The following is a 25793-nucleotide window of genomic DNA, read 5'->3' as shown; positions in this document are numbered from 1 at the left end:
CCGGTTTAGTCTTCCACGTGCTGCAATGCTTATTGAGAAACAATTATCCTTTTGGGCACTGAAACGCCTTGTAATAGGCTAGTTAAAAAACTTGGTCTGTTATGCCTTCGTGCATATTTATTTGTGCCTGATACTTGTTAATCCGCCATGCTTAAGACATATTATGTTCATAATCCGTAGAGGTCTATTCCTGCACACAAGAAGTTGATAGTGTCCTGGCGGTTTACCGCCGGACGGGTCACGATGCCCGGATATATAGCCAGGGTTTATAACCAAGGCTATAAAAAGATAATCAAATATGAAAATAATTGATACCTGTGGCCTTGAATCACAACGTTGGCTGACCAACGTTAGTAGTCAGGGTGATAACCTCAATCTTGAGTAATGATAACTCCTTTCATACCGTGCCGGTTTATGATAAAACCGTGCCAGGTTGTGGTAAACACCAGTTTATTCAATGCTGGTGACTTAGAGTCGAAACCAGACCGGGTTAAGAAACTCTGGGTTATAAGTGATTATGTACTGAGAACTTGTAGTTGATAGCCTAGCCGGGTTGATGAGCACCGGTTTATCGAAAACATCATAAGCCTTGTCAAAAGAGAGAAAAACTTGGCAAAAAGAAAATGAAAACTTGTAGTTGAGGCTTTTCACGGGCTGCCAGGCCCCAAATTCGAGGCTTTTCATGGGCTGCCAGGCCACTGAGTTAAACCATTTTACAAAGCCTTTTAAGATGGTCCTCAATCCTTAACCAATCGTTGTTTTAACTTGACAAGTTCAGGGTCTTATCAGAGTAACTTGTCAAAGTTCGACGGGTCATACCAGGTTTACCTGGGCGGAGTGACTTACTTAAGAAGGCAGGCTAACCCGGGGTTTTAGGTGTATACACCAGGCTTCCAAGCCATGGCTTGATAGCCTATTACAAGTGTAGATTCTTTGTTCATTGCGACAGCAAAGAATCCCCAAGTAACATTTTGAGCTGTGCTCAGTGGGTGCCTATGTTTGAGTTGTAGTTTTTGCAACACTCTCTTTGGCCTTGGAGTAATTTGGCTTTGAGCCGATCAAGAGGTGTGACTATGGTTTGAATACGACCAAGCCCCCAAATGATATTGTGGCATTGCACCGATCAAGAGGTGTAGCTATGGTTCAAATGCAACCAAGCTCCCAAGTGATTTTATATAAAGCTTTAATAAGCTGAATCAAGGGGTAAGCCAGACGCCGCTTTATGAACAGAAGCCCCCATGTAACCACACATGATATAAGAAAAAACAACAGATACCCCGCTTTAGCTGAGGCTCCGGTTTATTATATTAATCATAATATATACATTGTCCTAACTATGTACATGAGCAGAGCATGTGGCTCAAGTATAGTAAGGCCGAAGATGAGCAATATTCAACGGCCGGTGGGTCTCCTCCTCCAATTTACGTGAGTCTTTGCGCTCTCGAACATCTATAAGGTAGTATGACCCGTTGTGCAGATTCTTGCTGACCACAAAAGGTCCTTCCCAAGGTGGGGATAACTTGTGCATATCCTTCTGATCCTGGATAAGTCGGAGCACGAGATCGCCCTCTTGAAAAGTTCTGGTTCTAACTCGGCGGCTGTGATAACACCGCGGATCTTGCTGATAAATCGTCGAACGGGCTGCTGCAATGTCACGCTCCTCATCTAACAGATCAAGTGCTTCTTGTCGTGCCTTCTCATTGTCAGCTTCAACATACGCCGCTACACGAGGTGAGTCATGACGGATGTCACTAGGAAGAACTGCCTCCGCTCCATAAACCATGGAAAAAGGCGTGTAACCCGTTGATCTGTTGGGTGTGGTATTGATGCTCCATAACATAGAAGGTAATTCCTCTACCCAACAACCCGGCGTCCGTTGCAAAGGAACCATAAGCCGGGGTTTGATGCCCCTCAAGATCTCTTGATTGGCCCTCTCCGCTTGACCATTGGACGGGGGTGAGCCACTGATGATACGTCAAGCCGGATGTGCTCACGTTGACAGAACTCCTTCATGGCACCTTTTGACATATTTGTACCATTATCTGTTATAATGCTGTGTGGAAAGCCAAACCGGAAAATCACCTTTTTGATGAATTGAACCGCCGTGGCCGCATCACACTTACTGACTGGCTCCGCCTCCACCCACTTTGTGAACTTATCAACCGCCACCGAAAGGTGGGTCTTCTTGTCCTTGGATCTCTTAAAGGGCCCAACCATATCCAGCCCCCAAGTTGCAAACGGCCAAGTGATTGGAATCATCCTCAATTCCTGAGCTGGTACATGAGCGCGTCGTGAGAATTTTTGACATCCATCACACCTTTTGACCAAGTCCTCGGCATCAGCATGAGCCGTCAACCAATAGAAACCGTGCCAAAACACCTTGGCTACCAGAGATTTTGAACCGGCGTGGTGACCACAATCTCCTTCGTGGATCTCACGCAAAATTTCGCGGCCTTCTTCAGGAGACACGCAGCGTTGAAACGCCCCTGTCACACTTCAACGATGTAACTCTCCATTGATAATAGTCATGGACTTGGACCGCCGGATTATCTACCTGGCCGAAGTTTCATCTTCTGGTAACTCGCCCCGGTTCATATACACCAAATATGGAACCGTCCAATCTGGGATAACATGAAGATCCTCCACCAACTGAGCTTCCGGATCAGGAACAGCCAAATCCTCTTCACCAGGGAGTTTGACGGACGGATTATGCAGCACATCCAGGAAAACATTGGGTGGAACCGGTTTACGCTGGGAACCCAAGCGGCTTAAAGAGTCCGCCGCTTCATTCTTCCACCGGTCCACATGATCGACCTGATAACCTTTGAAGTGACCTGCAACAATATCCACCTCTCGACAATACGCTGCCATGAGTGGGTCCTTGGAATCCCAAGTACCGGACACTTGTTGAGCCACCAGGTCCGAGTCACCGAAGCACTTAACTCGGCTTAGATACATCTCTTTAGACATCTGAAGACCATGGAGTAGACCCTCATATTCAGCTGCATTGTTAGTGCAAGGGAACATTAAACGGAGAACATAACAAAACTTATCACCTCGTGGGGAAGTTAATACGACTCCAGCCCCCGAGCCCTCCAATTTCCTGTACCCATCAAAATGAATAGTCCAATAAGTATGATCCGGCTTCTTTTCTAGCGCCTGTAGTTCTATCCAATCATTGATGAAATCCACAAGTGCCTGAGATTTGATCGCCGTCCTGGGCATATATTTTAATCCGTGAGGCCCAACCTCAATAGCCCACTTAGCAATCCGGCCAGTTGCTTCCCTGTTCTGGATTATATCCCCCAAAGGAGCAGAGCTGACCACCGTGATGGGATGACCTTGGAAATATTGCTTAAGCTTCCGGCTTGCCATGAAAACTCCATACACCAGTTTCTTCCAATGCGGGTACCTTTGCTTGGACTCAATAAGTACCTCACTGATATAATAAACCGGTCGTTGAACCGGATACTCCTTTCCGGCCTCCTTGCGCTCCACCACAATAGCCACGCTAACAGCCCGGTCGTTAGCTGCCACATATAGCAACAATGGCTCTTTATCAACAGGAGCAGCAAGAACCGGCGGATTAGCCAGCTGCCGCTTTAAGTCCTCAAATGCTTCATTGGCGGCGTCACTCCACACGAAGTTATCAGTTTTCTTCAGCATCTGATCTAAAGGGATGGCCTTCTCCCCAAGGCGACTGATAAACCGGCTCAACGCGGCAATCCGGCCTGCCAGGCATTGAACATCATTACTACACTTCAGTTTAGCCAAAGAAGTTATAGCCTTGATTTTCTCCGGATTAGCTTCGATGCCTCTGTTAGATACCAGAAAACTCGAGAGCTTGCCTGCCGGCACACCGAAAACACACTTGGCTGGATTAAGCATCATTTTAAACCCGCAGGTTATCAAAGGTCTCCTTCAAGTCATCTATCAATGTCTCTTCCTTTCTGGATTTCACCACAATATCATCCACATAGGCATGAACATTGCGGCCGATCTGATCATGAAGACAATTCTGCACACACCGCTGATAAGTCGCCTGGGCACTCTTGAGCCCAAAGGGCATAGACACATAGCAGAAGGCTCCAAAGGGAGTTATGAAGGCTGTCTTCTCCTGGTCCTTGGCTGCATTTTGATATGATGGTAACCAGAACATGCATCCAAAAAGCTCAAACGCTCACAACCTGCCATAGCATCAATGATTTGATCAATACGAGGGAGGGCAAAAGGGTCTGCTGGACAGGCCTTGTTGAGATCTGTGTAGTCCACACACATACGCCAAGTGCCGCTCTTCTTAAGTACCAGCACCGGATTAGCCAACCACTCAGGATGAAACACTTCGATGATAAACCCAGCCGCCAAGAGCCTGGCTACCTCTTCACCAATAGCATTGCGTCTTTCTTCATTGAACCGGCGAAGAAACTACTTTACCGGTTTAAACTTGGGATCGACATTAAGTGTGTGCTCAGCGAGTTCCCTCGGTACACCTGGCATGTCAGAAGGCTTCCACGCAAAGATGTCCCGATTCTCACAGATGAACTCGATGAGCGTGCTTTCCTATTTCGAATCCAAGTTAGCGCTGATGGTAAACTGCTTGGATGAATCGCCAGGAACGAAATCAACAAGCTTAGTCTCATCAGCCGATTTAAACTTCAAGGCCAGATCATGCTCTGTAGTTGGTTTCTTCAATGAAGTCATATCTGTCGGATCAACATTGTCCTTGTAAAACTTCAGCTCTTCTGCTGCACAAACCGACTCAGCATAAGCCGCATCACCTTCTTCACATTCCAAAGCGATCTTGCGGCTCCCATGCACTGTTATAGTTCCCTTGTGACCCGGCATCTTGAGCTGCAGATAGACATAACAGGGCCTTGCCATGAACTTAGCATAAGCCGGCCGTCCAAACAGGGCATGATACGGGCTCTTGATTTTCACCACTTCAAAAGTCAATATCTCTGACCTTGAATCATGCTCATCTCCAAAAGCCACCTCCGGGGCTATCTTACCGACAGGATATGCCGATTTACTAGGCACTACACCATGGAAGACTGTGTTGGACGGTTTAAGCTTTTTATCTATCAACCCCATGCGCCGGAAGGTCTCACAATAAAGGATATTGATACTACTCCCTCCATCCATGAGTACCTTGGTGAACTTATAACCTCCGACCTGAGGCGCCACCACCAGTGCCAGATGACCCGGATTATCAACCCGGGGTGGATGATCTTCTCTACTCCACACGATCGGCTGCTCAGACTAGCGCAAGTAACGGGGCACCGCCGGTTCAGCGGAATTTACTGCCCTTTTATGAAGTTTCTGATCGCGCTTGTCCAGGCTAGTGGTGAAGACATGATACTGTCCGCTATTCAACTGCTTTGGGTTGCTCTGGTAACCCGACTGCTGCTGCTGCTGATTTCCTTGGTGATTATAACCACCTTGGTTGCCCTGATTGCCTTGATTGTTATGTCCGCTCTGATTACCATGAAAACCTGAATCGGAACTGCCTCCACCATAACCCGGCCCATGAGATCCGGGGCCTAAACCGCCACCCGGTCCATGATCATACCGAAAAAAATCAAAATTTTTTAACTCCTGCATGATATAACAATCCTTTCAGAGGTGCGTGGCCGGTTTATCCTGTGACCCGTGCTTTGGGCAAGGCTGGTTTAACAGATAAGACAGGCGCTCCGGGTTAGGACTTGGTCCTCCACTACGCCGGGGCGGTTTACCCTTACGCCGCTGGCCCTTGTCCTGCACGTTGGTATTAGCCACAAAATCAAAACTGTTATCCGCTTTACACTTACCGTTGTTTCCATGACCCGCCGGGTTATGCTGCTGCCCCTTGGTATTGCCGCTCTTCTTTCCCTTCCCTGTCTTGTCATCGTCAGACTCAGGATCCTTGGTACTATCAGAGTCGGCATACTTCACCAGAGCAGCCATAAGAGTCCCCATGTCATTGCAGTGACGTTTGAGTCGTCCCAATTTCAACTTCAGAGGGGTAAACCGGCAATTGCCTTCCAACGTCAAAACTGTTGTGTCAGCGTTGATGTGGTCTGATGAATCCAAGATTTGTGACACCCGACGCACCCAATGGGTTGTTGATTCTCCTTCCTCCTGAACACAGGCAACCAAGTCCACAATCGACATGGGCTGCTTGCACGTGTCTTTAAAACTCTGAATAAACCGGGCCCTCAATTCGGCCCATGACCCAATGTAGTTAGCTGGCAGGTTTTTCAACCAAGTGCGAGCCGTTCCTTCCAGCATCATGGTAAAGTATTTAGCGCATGCTGCATCGTCCACATCCAGCATCTCCATTGCCATCTCATAGCTTTCAACCCATGACTCGGGGGATAAATCGACGGTATAATTCGGCACTTTACGTGGGCCTTTGAAATCTTTGGGCAGGCGCACGTTGCGCAGCGCTGGGATGAGACACGGCACTCCCAAAGAGCTGGAAGTAACCCCTAGTTCCACCAACATGGTTGGATGAACCGGAGTAAGTTGGCGGGCCTCATGCTGTGCCGCTAACTCGGCCTCTCGACGTGCTCTAGCACGATCCACCACCTCCTGAGCATCACCGCCGCCACCCGCCGGGTTATGGGCACGGGGCAGATCACGGTTTCGCGCACTGCTTGACACGACCGGTTCATCAATATGCCTGCTGTAGCTCTGGCTTGGGCGGGGAGTAGAATGGATCCTTTCGCGACTATATGAATAAGCCTGCTGCTGAGTTAAAGCTGTCTGAAGGAGCTCCCTAGCCCGTTGCGTCTCGACCGCTACTGGGGACTCGCCTTCGATCGGGAGAGCCGTCAGTCGTGAAGCGGCAGCGACAATGTTATCCATCGGGTTAGAATAGTGAACCGACGGTGTTGGGACGTGCTGCGACGGAACGCTGCTCTGACGGGGCGGATCTGTTGGACGCGGCTGAATCGGCGCTCCCATTTCAGGTGCCTCTGCCCGGTTTACCGCCGGCGGATTAATGGTCCCTGCTCCTGGGGTAGTAAAGAGGTTCCTAGCCTCATAAACCGGCGGCAGGTGAGACCGGTATCTTCTTCTCATGACATCATTTGACGCACTCTGATCCAACATAAGCCGGTAAGCCTGTGCATCCAATGCGGCTCGTTCCGCAGTCATCCTGGCTTCCTCAGCTGCCAGGTCGGCCTTGGCCTGGGTTATCTGATCTTTCACCTATGCAATTTCCGCATTATGCTCATCCCGGTTGCCCGGGTTAACCTCGGCCATCAATGTTGCCAAAGCGTCGAACAAATCACATAAAACCTGAGCTGGCGGTTGCACGGGGCCTCCTGCCCCGGCCGTTGTCGCTGCTACTGATCCAGAAATCATCGCCGCTGCTGTCGAAGAGTGGAGCGCTAGCTGTGTACCGGCCATGAAGATCGTGACCTGGTTTGGCGGATCAAAGGAGTCTGGAATACTGTCGCCATCGGAACAGCCCTCGATCCGGCCATCTTGCAACTGGTACAATGACTCGGTCTCTCCGGTCGATGACTCGTCGCCAGAATAAACGACGGTTTCACCACCAGATTCCGATCTATCCTCAGATTCCACTCCGTGGATGACTCCCATGAAGGCACGCTTCATGACAAGCTTAACCCGGGCAGATCTCGCACGCTGAGCCGTTTCGATGAGGTCGGTGCAGATGTCCGGCTCAGGGCCCGGTTCGCCGATCTTGCCAATGAAAACATGTATGCCGCCGAAGGAGACCCGGTACCCGTACTCGATTGAGCCGGCCTCGGAGCCCCAGCCTGCGTCGTTGATGTAGAGCTTGCCGCGACGACTCTTGGTCATCCGGCCCACAGCATAACCCTTGAGTCCTTCGAAGCTGCCCTCTAAGAACTCGAAACCATCGTGCGATAGCCCCACGGTGGGCGCCAACTGTCGTGGTTTTGTCACGGCAGATGTCCAAGAGAAAGGACTTAGTCGTGGAGCCATCGCGATGGGTTAGCTTAAAGGGGTTTAAAGCGGACAAGGGACGCAGAGAGTTTATACTGGTTCAGCCCCTTACGGTGAAGGTAAAGGCCTAATCCAGTTGTTGTGGAATTGCTAGGGTTTTGATGACCAGGGAGCGAATAAGCTTTTCCTGGGTCTTGAGTTGTTGTCTGTTGTCCTTAAACCGACGTCGGGTCGTCCCCTTATATACATGGGTTGACGCCCGTCGGTTTACAAGGTTCCGAGGCCGGCTCATAAATGTGTCCGGCCCGGTCTCTACTTATTTCTGCCTTATAATACAAGCTTACATATCAAGGTCGGTTTATGACTACATGCCTTAATCCGCCTTTGGGCCATGGTCCTTCATAAAGCGTCATCATTTTTGTCTTCATGGGCTTCAAACATAATAACTCACTATAGGGATAACCCGGCCTTTCATGGCCGGTTTACGCCCAGTAGTAATATCCCCAACAGGGACCCATTCTGAACACAATTTGCCTATTGAAATCCTAGGGGATCCTCCTCCACCCAAGGGTGATCCCGTGTTTGAACTGAAACCGCTACCTGATACTCTTAAATATGCTTATCTTGATGAAAAGAAGATATATCATGTTATTATTAGTGCTAACCTTTCAGAGAGGGAGGAAGAGAAATTATTGAAAACTCTGAAGAACCACCGCGCTGCTATTGGATATACTCTTGATGATCTTAAGGGCATTAGTCCCACTCTATGTCAACACAAAATAAATTTGGAGAAAGAGGCCAAACCAGTTATTGATCACCAACGACGGCTAAATCCTAAGATGAAAGAAGTGGTAAGAAAGGAAATATTAAAGCTCCTTGAGGCAGGTATAATTTATCCCGTTGCTGATAGTCAGTGGGTAAGTCTTGTTCATTGTGTCCCTAAGAAGGGAGGTATTACTGTCGTTCCTAATGATAAAGATGAATTGATCCCACAAAGTATTGTTACAGGTTATAGGATGGTAATTGATTTCCGCAAATTAAATAAAGCTACTGAAACAGATCATTACCCTTTGCCTTTTATTGATCAAATGCTAGAAAGATTATCCAAACATACACATTTTCGCTTTCTAGATAGTTACTCTGGTTTCTCTCAAATACCTGTGTCAGCTGAGGATCAAGAAAAGACCACTTTTACTTGCCCTTTCGGTACTTTTGCTTATAAGGGTATGCCTTTTGGTTTATGTAATGCACCTGCTACCTTTCAAAGATGCATGATTTCTCCGTTTATGGATCCTCTTTTGATGATTGCTTGAGCAACCTTGATCGAGTTTTGCAGAGATGTGAAGAAACTAATCTTGTTTTGAATTGGGAGAAATGCCACTTTATGGATAATGAAGGTATTGTCTTGGGGCATAAAATTTCTGAAAGAGATATTGAAGTTGATAAAGCTAAAGTTGATGCTATTGAAAAGATGCCATGTCCCAAGGACATCAAAGGTATAAGAAGTTTCCTTGGTCATGCCAGTTTTTATAGGAGGTTCATTAAGGACTTTTCAAGAATTTCTCGGCCTCTGACTAATCTATTACAATATATTCCTTTATTCTTCGATGATGGTTGTGTAGAAGCATTTGAAATACTTAAGAAAGCTTTGATTTCTGCACCTATTGTTCAGCCACCTGATTGGAATTTACCTTTTGAAATTATGTGTGATGCTAGTGATTATGATGTAGGTGCTATTTTAGGGCAAAGAGTTGATAAGAAATTAAATGTTATTCAATATGCTAGTAAAACTCTAAACAATGCCCAGAGAAATTATGCTACTACTGAAAAAGAATTTTTAGCAGTTGTTTTTGCTTGTGATAAGTTCAGACCTTATATTGTTGATTCTAAAGTAACTATTCACACTAATCATGCTGCTATTAAATATCTTATGGAAAAAGAAAGATGCTAAACCTAGACTTATTAGATGGGTTCTCTTGCTACAAGAATTTGATTTACATATTATTGATAGAAAGGGAGCTGAGAACCCCATTGCAGACAACTTGTCTAGGTTAGAGAATGTTCTTAATGACCCACTACCTATTGATAATAGCTTTCCCGATGAACAATTAGCTGTCATAAATGCTTGTCGTACTGCTCCATGGTATGCTGATTATGCTAATTACATAGTTGCTAAATTTATACCACCTAGTTCCACATACCAGCAAAAGAAAAAGTTTTTCTATGATTTAAGACATTACTTCTGGGATGACCCACATCTTTATAAAGAAGGAGTAGATGGTGTTATTAGGCATTGTATACCTGAGCATGAACAGGAACAGATCCTACGCAAGTGTCACTCTGAGGCTTATGGAGGGCACCACGCTGGAGATAGAACTGCACATAAGGTATTGCAATCCAGCTTTTATTGGCCTACTCTCTTCAAGGATGCTCGTAAGTTTGTCTTATCTTGTGATGAGTGTCAAAGAATTGGTAATATTAGTAGACGTCAGGAAATTCCTATGAATTACTCACTTGTTATTGCACCATTTGATGTTTGGGGCTTCGATTACATGGGACCGTTTCCTTTCTCTAATGGGTATACACATATTTTAGTTGCTGTTGATTACGTTACTAAATGGGTAGAAGCTTTTCCAACTAGTAGTGCTGATCATAACACCTCTATTAAGATGCTTAAAGAAATTATTTTTCCGAGGTTTGGAGTCCCTAGATATTTAATGACTGACGGTGGTTCACATTTTATTCATGGTGCCTTTCGTAAAATGCTTGCTAAGTATGATGTTAATCATAGAATTGCATCTCCGTATCACCCACAGTCCAGTGGTCAAGTAGAATTGAGTAATAGAGAGCTCAAATTAATTTTGCAAAAGACTGTTAATAGATCTAGAAAGAATTGGTCCAAGAAACTTGATAATGCACTATGGGCCTATAGAACTGCATATAAAAATCCTATGGGTATGTCTCCGTATAAAATGGTTTACGGAAAAGCATGTCACTTACCTCTCGAGCTAGAACATAAGGCATATTGGGCCATTAAAGAGCTCAATTATGATTTCAAACTTGCCGGTGAGAAGAGGTTATTTGACATTAGCTCACTTGATGAATGGAGAACCCAAGCCTATGAGAATGCCAAATTGTTTAAAGAAAAAGTTACAAGATGGCATGACAAAAGGATACAAAAGCGTGAGTTTAATGTAGGTGATTATGTGTTACTATTCAACTCTCGTTTAAGATTTTTTGCAGGAAAACTTCTCTCTAAATGGGAAGGTCCTTACGTTATCGAGGAGGTCAATCATTCCGGTGCCATAGAAATCAACAACTTCAAAGGCACAAATCCAAAGGTGGTGAACGGTCAAAGAATCAAACATTCTATCTCAGGTAATCCCATAAATGTTGAAACAAATATTATTGAAATTGTAACCTCGGAGGAATACATAAGAGACACTTTCCAGAACGTTTCAGACTCTGAAAAGGAATAGGTACGTGGTACGGAAAGTAAACCGACTCCAAAACAGTTCAAATGGCAATTTTTCTCCGTTTTGGAATATTTAAGAAAATAGGAAAATAAGAAGTAGTCCGGGAAGCACACGAGGCTTCCACGAGGGTGGGAGGCGCGCCCCCTGCCTCGTGGGCACCTCGTGCGCTTTCCGGATTCCGTTTTCTTGCACGATACTTCTTTTGGGTCGGTAAAAATTAATTATATAATCTCCCGAAGGTTTTGACCACCGTACCACGCAAATATCCTTTGTTTTTGTTTCGAGCTGTTTTCTGTCAGATTCATGAAGGCAGGCATCATGTCGTCCCCCTCCTCCAACAATCAGGGCAATGATGCTTGGCTAATGAAGATAGAGCTGAAGAGAGAAGAACCCGGGGAGATCAACAAGGATGATGGGATCAAGAAGGCCGTGGTGGATCAGGCCCCGGCAGCAGAAGAAGAAGACATCCTTCCACCTCTCTTCACTCCAACTGAGATTGAAGCTTTCAAGATGATTGAGTTAGCTCGTATACAAAACAAGTATCTCACACGTGAAAATATTTTGTTGAAGGAGCATATCGTCGCACTCAAGGGCATTATCTGTAAGCTGGAAGATCTGCTACGCTCGATGTGCGACTATCCATCATCACCGCCATCTTCTTCCTTACCAAAGGAGATATAATCATATGGGTATGGGCACTCCCCTTGGTAACTGCCAAGCTTGGGGGAGGTGCCCCGGTATCGTATCTCCATCACACTCCTATCTTTACCGTTTTTCTTAGTTCGATCCGTTTAGTAATATCTTGATCTAGAAGAATAAAGTTTTAGTATGATTTGGTTTTGACTTTTGCTTTATGATCCCTCTATGTAATCGAGTCCGTGAGCTATATATAATAAAGATTAGTGTTGAGTCAAGGGCTTGATTATCTTGCTATGATCTTGAGGGAATAAAAGAAAAGGAAAGAATAAAAAGAAACAAAGAGATCATATTTATCTTACGGGGAGTAATGACTTCACATATAAAGAGTATGATGATTAAAAGTTGTTGAGAGTTGACAAACATAGTTTTGGTCATCGTTGCAATTAATAGGACGTAATAAAGAAAGAGAGGTTTCACATATAAATATACTATCTTGGACATCTTTTATGATTGTGAGCACTCATTAAAATATGACATGCTAAAGAGTTGATGTTGGACAAGGAAGACAACGTAATGGGTTATGTTTTCTTACATCTGAAATAAAGTATATTTTCATGGATCATCCAACATGTTGAGCTTGCCTTTCTCCCTCATGCTAGCCAATTCTTTGCACCAAGTAGAGATACTACTTGTGCTTCCAAATACCCTTGAACCCAGTTTTGCCATGAGAGTCCACCACACCTACCTATGGATTGAGTAAGATCCTTCGAGTAAGTTGTCATCGTTGCATGCAATAAAAATTGCTCTCGAAATATGTATGACTTATTAGTGTGGAGAAAATAAGCTTTATACGATCTTGTGATGTGGAAGAAATAAAAGCAACGGACTGCATAATAAAGGTCCACATCACAAGTGGCAATATAAAGTGACGTTCTTTCGCAGTAAGATTTCGTGCATCCAACCAAAAGCACATGACAACCTCTGCTTCCCTCTGCGAAGGGCCTATCTTTTACTTTTATCTTCTACCTTTATGCAAGAGTCATGGTGATCTTCACCTTTCCTTTTTACATTTTATCCTTTGGCAAGCACATTGTGTTGGAAATATCCTTATATATATATATCCAATTGGATGTAAGTTAGCATGAATTATTATTGTTGACATTACCCTCGAGGTAAAAGGTTGGGAGGTGAAACTATAAGCCCCTATCTTTCTGTGTGTCCGATTAAAACTCCATAACCACAAGTATTGCGTGAGTGTTAGCAATTGTGAAAGACTAAATGATAGTTGAGTATGTGGACTTGCTGAAAAGCTCTTATATTGACTCTTTATGATGTTATGATAAATTGCAATTGCCTCAATGACTGAGATTATAGTTTGTTAGTTCTCAACGAAATTTCTGATTCATACTTGACATTGTGGATAGATTGTTACTTTAGCATAAGAAATAATATAACAATATCTATATATGTTGCAATTATGAGAATGATCATGATGCCCTCAGGTCCATATTTTATTTTATCGACACCTCTATCTCTAAACATGTGGACATATTTATCGTCATTGGCTTCCGCTTGAGGACATGCGAGGTCTAAGCTTGGGGGAGTTGATACGTCCATTTTGCATCATGCTTTTATATTGATATTTATTGCATTATGGGCTGCTATTACACATTATGTCACAATACTTATGTCTATTCTCTCTTATTTTGCAAGGTTTATATGAAGAGGGAGAATGCCGGCAGCTGGAAAAGGAGCAAATATTGGAGACCTATTCTGCACAACTCCAAAAGTCCTGAAACTTCACGGAAGTCACTTTTGGAATTTATAAAAAATACTGAGCAAAGAAAATACCAGAGGGGGCCCACACCCTGGCCACGAGGGTGGGGGCGCACCCCCTGCCTCGTGGGCCCCCTAGCAGGCCTTCGGTGCCCATCTTCTGCTATATGAAGTCTTTCGTCCGAGAAAAAATCATAAGCAAGCTTTTGGGAAGAAACTCCGCCGCCACGAGGCGGAACCTTGGCGGAACCAATATAGGGCTCCGGCAGAGCTGTTCTGCCGGGGAAACTTCCCCCCGGGAGGGGGAAATCATCGCCATCATCATCATCAACGATCCTCTCGTCGGTAGGGGGTCAATCTCCATCAACATCTTCGCCAGCACCATCTCCTCTCAAACCCTAGTTCATCTCTTGTATCCAATCTTTGTCCCAAAGCCTCAGATTGGTACCTGTAGGTTGCTAGTAGTGTTGATTACTCCTTGTAGTTGATGCTAGTTGGTTTATTTGGTGGAAGTTCATATGCTCAGATCCATTATGCATATTAATACCCCTCTGATTATGAACATGAATATTCTTTGTGAGTAGTTATGTTTGTTCCTGAGGACATGGGAGAAGTCTTGCTATAAGTAGTCATGTGAATTTGGTATTCGTTCGATATTTTGATGAGATGTATGTTGTCTTTCCTCTAGTGGTGTCATGTGAACGTCGACTACATGACACTTCACCATTGTTTGGGCCTATAGGAAGGCATTGGGAAGTAATAAGTAGATGATGGGTTGCTAGAGTGACAGAAGCTTAAACCCTAGTTTATGTGTTGCTTCGTAAGGGGCTGATTTGGATCCATATGTTTCATGCTATGGTTAGGTTTATCTTAATACTTCTTTTGTAGTTGTGGATGCTTGCAATAGGAGTTAATCATACGTGGGATGCTTTTCCATGTAAGGACATCACCCAAGCACCGGTCCACCCACATATCAAATTATCAAAGTAACGAACGCGAATCTTATGAATGTGATGAAAACTAGCTTGACGATAATTCCCATGTGTCCTCGGGAGCGTTTTCCTTCATATAAGAGTTTGTCCAGGCTTGTCCTTTGCTACAAAAAGGATTGGGCCACCTTGCTGCACTTTATTTACACTTGTTACTTGCTACCCGTTACGAATGAGCTTATCACAAAACTATCTGTTACCAATAATTTCAGTGCTTGCAGAGAATACCTTACTGAAAACCGCTTGTCATTTCCTTCTGCTCATCGTTGGGTTCGACACTCTTACTTATCGAAAGGACTAAGATACATCCCCTATACTTGTGGGTCATCACATTCTAGGTACAATAATATTAGTCAAATACATGTGTATATGATTACATCATTAATGAATACAATTATCTGGCATAGCCCTAAGGCTATTCAAATGGCAGCGGAAGTCTATTTAAATGGCGGCGGAAGTCTTGGTTTGGCAGCGTAACAACTCTGGCTGGGCGCCACAACTCACAGGACTGGCAAGATTACGGCCAAGCACGACGAAACAAGCGAATAATTCGGGCACGACCTACAAAACTGGCATGACACGTCGGGTCAGTACATTGAATGTACTTGCAAGACAACCAAATACATAGCATCCCCACAAACAGATGACAAAGCAAGAACCAAGCATATGCAACAGTCTACTTCAACACAACTTCTAAGCATGGCATGATATTAACTAGAATCATAAATCAAACTAGCATGAACAACATCATAGCATCTACTAGCATGTCATATCTAATTTACTTCTAACATAACAATAGCAAAGCATAGCATATCAAAACATGGCATGGCATCATGACACTATGCTGGAAATAAACTACCAGTTACCTCCCGTGAAGACATATGGTAATAACCTTATGCAACAATCACTTACTCTGCCACGGCTCCTCGGAGCACACGCATGACTTACCAAGACCTCGTCTCGGGGTCATATCAACACATCATCGTGACTTCTCACGATTTTCCCATAGTCCAGGTCACCATATTATTTATCACATCTTAGTTATCACACAAGTTATTAGCAGGTTTATCCTCCATTTCGACCAAGACCCAATAGTGTGACCAACTACGAACTTGTGCCCATGACCGAGGACGCGGCTATCGATAGATTGAATACACTCCGCAGAGGTAGCGCACTTTACCCACACTACGGAACACCTGGCCTCGCACTACCATTCGGGTGGACCAAAGCGTTCCTACAAAACCGAGCTACTGCCATGACAGTCTCCCGGCCACTCCGACCAACACCCCCTTGGGGTTCAGTCCTGGGTGGCCCCGTGTCTACCAAAGACACCAACGGCCATCGTCGTGGAAAAACCGTCCCAAACGGGGACAAGGTAACATAAAAATAAAAACGAGCACACAAGGTTATTTCCGCCTACCTGATCAGGGTAGCGTGTGCACATAACCTTCCCTCGCAGACCTCCCCATAAGGTAAATGTGGTTGCACTGGGGAAAGCTCGATTTGGTGGCACTATGATATCCCAGTGATGACGGAGGAGGTTTGTTATTAAGTCATATTATTAACTTCTCCATCATCAATCATCATGCGACCATTGTTAACATGAATGCAACAACTAACATGCAACATACCAATGTAGTAACAAAACATCAAGCATTTCAAAAGAACAATCATAGCATGCGAAACATGGCAATACCAAGTACTAGCAAACTTATCAGTGCAACAGAATTATCATAACATCGATACTACTAACATGAAACTAAACTAGACAGAGGCATGATATTATAAGTACCAACAGTAAACTAGCATGTCAACTTATTTCATGAAAGCATAAGCATGCAAGACAGATAACAAAAACATATAGCACGACTAAAATAACAGCAGACGGAACACACAAGAAACTACTGCAACTAAACACACACACGAGGTGCAAGCAAAGTCAACATGCAAGTTCGGGGCTCACAATAAGAGGTTGGCTTGCCTGGGGGTCGGGGATTACTCCAGAAAAAGTGCGGAACGATCGCGGAAAGAGTTGCCAGAAACAGTTCTCTCTCGGAGGGGGCTGTTTACGTCCAAGGGCAAAGTGGTCATTTTCAGAATGTGCAAACATGGTGAAAATGATTCCATCGGAACGGGCTCAACGAAACGAAGAAGTGGGCTTTGGAATCACCTCAATTAGAATTACGGTTGCAAAGTTGTGGCCATTCACTATTTAGGCAGAAAAGTGGCTTAAACGGTGAACGTTCACATTATAAGCATTTCGGCGGGCTGGGCTGAAAAACAGAAAGCGCATTTGAGAAAATACGTTTCGAGAGAAGAGAAAGCGCATTCTCAGGCAATACGTTTTCAGCAAAAGAAAATGCACTGCAGAGAATATGTCTCCGCAGAAACGAAAGCGCATTCCGGGGTTTACGTCTCCACTTACGCTGACTAGGCGGCTACTGTCAATGGCAGGTGGGGTTGCGTGAGGAGTGGGGCCCATCAACTTATCCACGATGGCAGGACCGGCTCTACGCCCTGGGTCGCTGCTAGGTGGGGCCCGCGGGGTGTTCTCTCTCTCCTCCTCTCCTCCTTCTTCTCCATCACGACAGAGGCAGAGTGGGACGCCGCGGCGGTCGTCGGAGCCGGCGACTGGCGGCAGGGGAGGGCTGGGCGGCGCGTGCAGGAGCTCCGCCACTCCACGCCACGCCCGTGAGTGGTCGCGGAGGGGATTGGGTGGACGGCAGCGCCAGGACCAGGGAGGTTGGCGGTGGCAGAAGGCTTCGAAGGGGGGGCACGCCGGAGCGGCTCTGCCGCCGGAGTGGGTGGGGCTGGTGGAGGTCTACGGCTCCAGGGAGGCTAGGGAGCGGAGGAGGGCGAGGGGGAAAGGCCACGGCAAGAAATGGCTGAGGGGGATCGGGCGGCGGCCATGGCAATGGTGGTGGTCTGGGAGGAGTTCCGGAGGCGAAGGGAGGGCTTGGGGAGGCTTTGAGGACAGCGAGGGGTTCGGGGGTGCTACTTATAGCCGCGGGAAGAGCTCGAGGGGGAGGGGGCGAGGTGACATGCGGCAGGCGACAAGCACGCGCTGCCAAGGGTCACGGGGAGGGGCGGCAAGGTAACGAGGAGGACACGGACGAGCGGAAGAAGAGGACAGAGGCGAGGAAACGACGGTGCACGGGCGCGTACTGTGTTCAGCGACAGCAACGGCTCAACGAGGAAGGAAACGAAGGGGAAACGAGCTCCAAGGGGAAGACGACGTCGAGGGGGAGCTGCGTGACATGCTTGGACAAGCCAGAACCGGCCGGAGTGGTGCTTGTGTTGCCAACAGTGGCGAGACCACCGTTTTGGCCTGCATTGCCCCGTGGTCACCACCAAAAATCAGCGCTCTGGTCGTCTAATTAGTGCCAAACCATGTCAACAGTGGAGTCCTTCCAAGGCTCATTAAAGAAGAGGTGATGGCATGGGCAGAGGTGAAGGGAGCAGAGGGAACCAAGCTCGACAAGTTTGTTGTTGCAAACTTGGCCACATCTTGGTGATCTAACTGGTGGGATTAAGAACTAAACGTGATGTCTGGGAGGCTTAGGGAAGCAAAGACTATAGTCCTGGAAAGTTGGAAGGGATTTGGGCAAGTATTTAACATAGCTGTAGTGCAACTGTCAAATATGGCCCAGAAACCAAATGATGAAGAAGCACTCACTAGGAGTGTTGGATTGAGCTAAAACTTGGCAAAGCTTGATGATTTGGTCATATGTAGATGCTGCAAAAAGATCATACCAAATGGACTTGCCAAATTGGTACTTGTTTCACAAGCATCACATCTGACCAGAAACTTTGGAAAAATCCAGGAAAATATTGGCTACATGAAATGAGCCAAAATTTGTTGGAGATAGGTTATATGGATAGGAGAAGGCTTAGGAATATTTTCAACCATAATGGAGCAAGATAAAATATACTTGCTTCACAAACTGAAAATTTGGACAGAAACCGAGAATTGCTCTTGTGCTCACATAGTTCAATGAAATGAACTGAATTTATGTGGAGGCTAATGATTTGGAATACCTGATAGGATGGCAAAGTTTCATCCCATTTGGAAACTCTATAAAGGTACTTCCTTCACAAAGTTGCATTATGGTCAGAAACTTTGCAAAATTGCACAGGGAGCTAGGATGAATGGATTGAGCTCATCTTTGGTATCCATGGGAGATTTATCAATGTTAATCACCCCTGCCAAATTGAAGCTCAATAGTAATTAGGAATAAAGCACTTCCTTTGCAAAATTTCAGAGACGGCAGAAACTTGCATTGGATCATGTGCCCAATTTTGTTATGAGAAACATGGGATAAGGATGGAACTAGTGATTATATAGCAAGGACAAGCTCCACAATTTATGTGGGAATTTTCTCTGCTATAAAAATAGTAGTTCCTTTGGAAAATGGCAGAAATACCATATTGGCTTAAAATAGGAAAAGGCAATTTTCCTTATTTAATTATGGCCAATATATTTCCAGAGGTTGGATTAGGCATAAATATCAACTCCTCCAATTGACATGAATTTAGGAGATGGCTAGCTATGCCTTTGGAACTTATTCCTCAGAAAGGCAAGAAAAGGAATAAATCATAATTCAAAACTATTGCATGGGACTTAGCCATATTTTTTCATATCCAGGGTTCATAAAGGTAGAAGGGTCTCTGGGAACAGATGGGATGATCAACAGATCAAAGAAAATGATAGCTCCTTTGTAATCACATAGGCCATATTCAAATTCCAAAAATTTGGAATTAGGGTTTGAGAGGGTTTGAGCTGATGCAAATGAGGTCTTGCCCACTAAAAAGACATGAGCAAGATTTGGAAAGGTTGGAAATGGCAAGAATTCTCAGAGTCATCCAGCAAACTCAGGAGAAATTTTGAAAAATGATTGCCATGAAGAAATAACAGCAGAAAAATTGATAACCCAATTTTGGGGCTGTTACAACTCTTCCCCCCTTAAAAAGAATCTCGTCCTCGAGATTCCTAGGGTTACAGCACAACTGCAAACATAACTACTCCGGGGAAAACCTCGGGGTAAATTTTGAACCCTTTGGTCAGATTTCAACGAGTTGGGTACCGATAATTGGTACACCCAGAGAGAGATATGAGCAAAACAGGATTACCTCCACGGCTAGGGGCACTCGAGATCAGACTCCCAAAAAAATGTTGGATGCACCCCAATGAACAGTGGTTTCTCCTGCTGATCCTCATCAGGAATGATCGGTTTCGGGACAACACGCGGCTCAATGCGGTGGCTCTAGATGCAGGAGAAGATGGTGCATGGGGTGGTCCTCCGCCACGCTTGATTCTCTGCGCTTCGCGCCGGCGGAGTAATCGCGTGCTACGGTGGAGCGGTGGTGGTGAATTGCCTGCGCCACGTAAGGCAGAGACGATGGTGGTGGTGAGGTCAAGATGCGGGGGAGGTGGCTACACCAGCTCCGGAAACACACTGGTGTACGGGAAAATTTCGCGGATTGCTCCACGAAAAAGTAGGTGTCGAGGTAGAATCGGAGTTGAAATCTGTATTGGAGTAGATGTACTGGATCGAATGAATTAAAGTTGGCAGTGTTCCTCCAGAAATGAAATCGGGAAAAGAATTAGAGACGAGGAACTGCCAGAGAGAGATGCCTCTGTGAGGCTCTGGATTGAAAATCCGTTACACTGGGTATGCACAGATAGAGAGGGATATGTGACTTTGCCTTTCCCCGAGTACTGCCCTAAATGTACTCGTGGGTGAACCGGGTATGCGTGCAGTATGCGGTACAAACAAACTACCAAACAGACCGATGCAACAAACATGCAATGTAAAATACAGCAGACAATACATTCTAAGGTGTTTTAATGCTAGTGGGTATATATAATCCTGGCATATATATACCTACGCCAACGCGCATTTTATTAAAGACTCGGGATGAGCCAATTTTGTTTTTAGTGTACGTGCTCTACTGATTAAAAGCTTGTTAGCACACACTGCCAACCCTGTCAAACATCTCTGTTTGGCAGAGAGGCAAACAAAAACAAGCACAAAAATCAAAAGAAAGAAAGCATGCATAAACACATCACGGGTTACAAACAGTGCAAGCATACAACAAAGCATGAACGCTCTACGCGCAAAACGAAACTACTCACTCTGGGATACATGGTTCTATCCTCATATCGGGGATGAACCGACAGACCAACCTACTTGCCGAAACAACTGATTGCTCGACTGAGGTCAAGCTGAGGGCTGGCCTTGCTGGGGCTCTCCGGGAGGATGAAGACTGAGCCAATCTCCATCTTCATCGTCCGACAACACTATGGGTTGGGGTTCGACTACTGGGGGTGTGGCTGAAATTGATCCAAGCAAATGTTTCTGGTGGATTCGGTAGAGAGCCTTGTCGAGGGTGATGATGTTTGGCCGAGGCCACAACACAGGCTGAGAGGGTAGCACTGGCTCGGATGGCGTTGGGTGAGCGACTTGGGATGCAAATTTATGAGCCTCACGATAAGCTTCCTTGACAACTCGTACCGCATCATTGTCCAGGGTTCTAAATTCGGCCAGCATCTTAGAAATCATCATCCCTTGGGCAGTGATATATTGCACCAGGAGAGCGATTGCGGGGTCATCCCCTTGTATAGTGGGAGAAGGCGGAATTCCTGCTTCTATCACCACGGGGAAAAAGCAGAACTCCCGCCTCTCTGCCACTTGCGGGAACTTGGTGCGGAGGTATAGGATAGCCTGCACAGCAGCGGCCTGAATGGCAAAATCAGCGGTAGGCATGGCTCTACCCTGAAAAACCAAAGGCTGGCCATCTACTGCGGGACCTGGGCCGATGTGCACTCTTGCATCATAGCGATGAAGGTGAGGGACGGGTGTCGACTGGAACACCAGGTAATCGGGGCTAGCATTATAGCCAAAGGCTTGGGTGAGCATCTCAGCAAGAAGAGGTGGAAAACCAGGGTGGTTGATGGCAAAGGTGCGGGTGTAAAACTTGGGAGCTTTGAGGGTGCTAGCCATGGCTGGGGTGTTACTTGCTAGGCTTCTTTGCAGGGACATGACTGACTAAGGGGTGAGCGATACGGTGAGCGGGAAGGGGATTTTATAGGCAGCTATGCGGGACATGCCCGCATGGTGTGGCCCCTTTCCCTTAATGGCGAAGGGTAAGCGGTGCGGCCGACCAAAAAGGATAGGGTTGCTATTCGTTCCATGGATAACTAGGCGGGGACAGCGGGGTGAGGACGTGTCGGTCCCGACTGTGCCACCTGTTGATTAACAGTGGCCATGCCGGATGCCAGGGATGGGTCAAATCCCTTAGGGTCATTACGGGTTGATGGTAGTGGTGATCTAATGCTAGGATAACCTATGCCAGCCTGGCTACTCTGATACCATCTCCTGTGGCACCCCGATCCGCATGGAGCAGGGGGCCTTCGCACGTCAGTCAAGGTAACGCCTGACGCACGACAGGTCCATGATACAGCATTCCAGGTACAATAATATTCATCAAATACATGTGTATATGATTACATCATTGATGAATACAACTATCTGGCATAGCCCTAAGGCTATTTAAATGCCAGCGGAAGTCTATTTAACTGGCGGCGGAACTCTTGGTTTGGCAGCGTAACAACTCTGGCTGGCCTCCACAACTCACAGGACTGGCAAGATTACGGCCTAGCATGACGGAACAAGCAAATAATTCAGGCACAACCTACAAAACTGGCATGACACGCCAGCTTAGTACATTGAATGTACTTGCAAGACAACCAAATACATAGCATCCAAACAAACAGATGACAAAGCAAGAACCAAGCATATGCAACAGTCTACTTCAACACAACTTCTAAGCATGGCATGATATTAACTAGAATCATAAATCAAACTAGCATGCACAACATCATAGCATCTACTAGCATGGCATATCTAATTTACTTCTAACATAACAACAAAGCATAGCATATCAAAACATGGCACGGCATCATGAAACTATGCTGGAAATAAACAACCAGTTACCTCCCGTGAAGACATATGGTAATAACCTTATGCAACAATCACTTACTCTGCCACGGCTCCTCGGAGCACACGCATGACTTACCAAGACCTCGTCTCGGGGTCATATCAACACATCATCGTGACTTCTCATGACTTTCCCATTGTCCAGGTCACCATATTATTTATCACATCTTAGTTATCACACAAGTTATTAGCAGGTTTATCCTCCATTTCGACCAAGACCCGATAGTGTGACCAACTACGAACTTGTGCTCATGACCGAGGACGCGGCTATCGATAGATTGAATACACTCTGCAGAGGTAGCGCACTTTACCCACACTACGGAACACCTGGCCTCGCACTCCCAGTCGGGTGGACCAAAGCGTTCCGACAAAACCGAGCTACTGCCATGACACTCTCCCGGCCACTCCGAGCAACACACCCTTGGGGTTCGGTCCTGGGTGGCCCCATGTCTACCAAAGACACCAACGCCCACCGTCGTGGCAAAACGGTCCCAAACGGGGACAAGGTACCATAAAAACAAAAACGAGCACACAGGTTATGTCTGCCTACCTGATCAGGGTAGCGCGTGCCCATAACCTTCCCTCGCAGGAGGCATCGGCGAGAGGCATGACAATAGACCCAGCTAGGACCTCCCCATAAGGTAAATGTGGTTGCACCAGAGAAAGCTCGATTTGGTGGCACTATGATATCCCAGTGATGATGGAGGAGGTTTGTTATTAACTCATATTATTAACTTCTCCATCATCAATCATCATGCGAGCATTGTTAACATGAATGCAACAACTAACATGCAACATACCGATGCAGTAACAAAACATCAAGCATTTCAAAAGAACAATGATAGCATGCGAAACATGGCAATACCAAGTACTAGCAGACTTATCAGTGCAACAGAATTATCATAACATCAATACTACTAACATGAAACTAAACTAGACAGAGGCATGATATTATTAGTAACAACAGTAAACTAGCATGTCAACTTATTTCATGAAAGCATAAGCATGCAAGACAGATAACAAAAACATATAGCCCGACTAAAATAACAGCAGATGGAACATACAAGAAACTACTACAACTAAACACACACACGAGGTGCAAGCAAAGTCAACATGCAAGTTCGGGGCTCACGATAAGAGGTTGGCTTGCCTGGGGGTCGGGGATTACTCCGGGAAAAGTGCGGAACTACCGCGGAAAGAGTTGCCGGAAACAGTTCTCTCTCGGAGGGTGCTGTTTACGTGCAAGGGCAAAGTGGTCATTTTCAGAATGTGCAAACATGGTGAAAATGATTCCATTGGAACGGGCTCGACGAAGGAAGAAGTGGGCTTTGGAATCACCTCAATCGGAGTTACGGTTGCAAAGTTGTGGCCGTTCACTATTTAGGCAGAAAAGTGGCTTTAACGGTGAACATTCACACTATAAGCATTTTGGCGGGCTGGGCTGAAAAACAGAAAGCGCATTTAAGAAAATACTTTTCGAGAGAAGAGAAAGCACATTCTCAGGCAATACGTTTTTAGCAAAAGAAAACGCACTAAACAAAATACGTATCCGCATAAATGAAAGCGCATTCCAGCGGCTACGGTCAATCGCAGGTGGGGTCGCGCGAGGGGTGGGGCCCATCAACTTATCCACGCTGGCAGGACCGGTTTAACACCCTGGGTCGCTGCCAGGTGGGGCCCGCAGGGTGTTCTCTCTCTCCTCCTCTCCTCCTTCTTCTCCATCGCGACAGAGGCAGAGCGGGACGCCGCGGCGGTCGTCGGAGCCGGCAACTGGCAGCACGGGAGGGCTGGGCGGCGCGCACATGAGCTCCGCCACTCCATGCCGCGCCCGTGGGTGGTCTCAAAGGGGATTGGGGTGGACGGCAGCGCCGGGACCAGGGAGGTTGGCGGCGGCAGAAGGCTTCGAAGGGGAGGCACGCCGGAGCGGCTCTGCCGCCGGAGTGGGTGGGGTTGGTGGAGGTCTACGACTCCAGGGAGGCTGGGGAGCGGAGGAGGGCGAGGGGGAAAGGCCACGGCAAGAAGTGGCCGAGGGGGATTGGGCGGCGGCCATGGCAATGGTTGTGGTCAGGGAGGAGCTCAGGAGGCGAGGGGAGGGCTTGGGGAGGCGTTGAGGACTGCGAGGGGTTTGGGGGTGCTACTTATAGCCGCGGGAAGAGCTCGAGGGGGAGGGGGCGAGGTGCCACGCGGCAGGCGACGTGTCCGCGTGCCGGCGACGGGTACGCGCGGCCAAGGGTCATGGGGAGGGGCGGCAAGGCGACGAGGAGGATGCGAACGAGCGCTAGAGGGTCACGAAGTTGAGCAGTGCTTGTGGACGAGAGAAGGAAGAGGACAGAGGCGAGGAAACAACGGTGCACAGGCACGTACTATGTTCGGCGACTGTGACGGCTCAACAAGGAAGCAAACGAAGGGGAAACAAGCTCCAGGGGGAAGACGACATCGAGGGGGAGCTGCGTGACATGCTTGGACAAGCCAGAACCGGCCGGAGCGGTGCTTCTGTTGCCAACAGCGGCGAGACCACCGTTTTGGCCTGCATTGCCCCGTGGTCTCCACCAACAACATGCGCTCTAGTCGTCTACTTAGTGCCAAACCATGTCAACAGTGGAGTCCTTCCAAAGCACATTAAAGAAGAGGTGATGGCATGGGCAGAGGTGAAGGGAGCAGAGGGAACCAAGCTCGACAAGTTTGTTGTTACAAACTTGGCCACATCTTGGTGATCTAACTGGTGGGATTAAGAACTAAACGTGATGTCTGGGAGGCTTAGGGAAGCAAAGACTATAGTCCTGGAAAGTTGGAAGGGATTTGCGCAAGTATTTAACATAACTGCAGTGCAACTGTCAAATATGGCCCAGAAACCAAATGACGAAGAAGCACTCACTAGGAGTGTTGGATTGAGCTAAAACTTGGCAAAGCTTGATGATTTGGTCATATTTAGATGCTGCAAAAAGATCATACAAAATGGACTTGCCAAATTGGTACTTGTTTCACAAGCATCACATCTG

The sequence above is a fragment of the Aegilops tauschii genome, chromosome 7 (assembly GCF_002575655.3).
Source record: "Aegilops tauschii subsp. strangulata cultivar AL8/78 chromosome 7, Aet v6.0, whole genome shotgun sequence".
NCBI lineage: Eukaryota > Viridiplantae > Streptophyta > Magnoliopsida > Poales > Poaceae > Aegilops > Aegilops tauschii.
The sequence above is the reverse complement of the archived record's forward strand: the minus strand, read 5'-3'. Positions refer to the sequence as shown.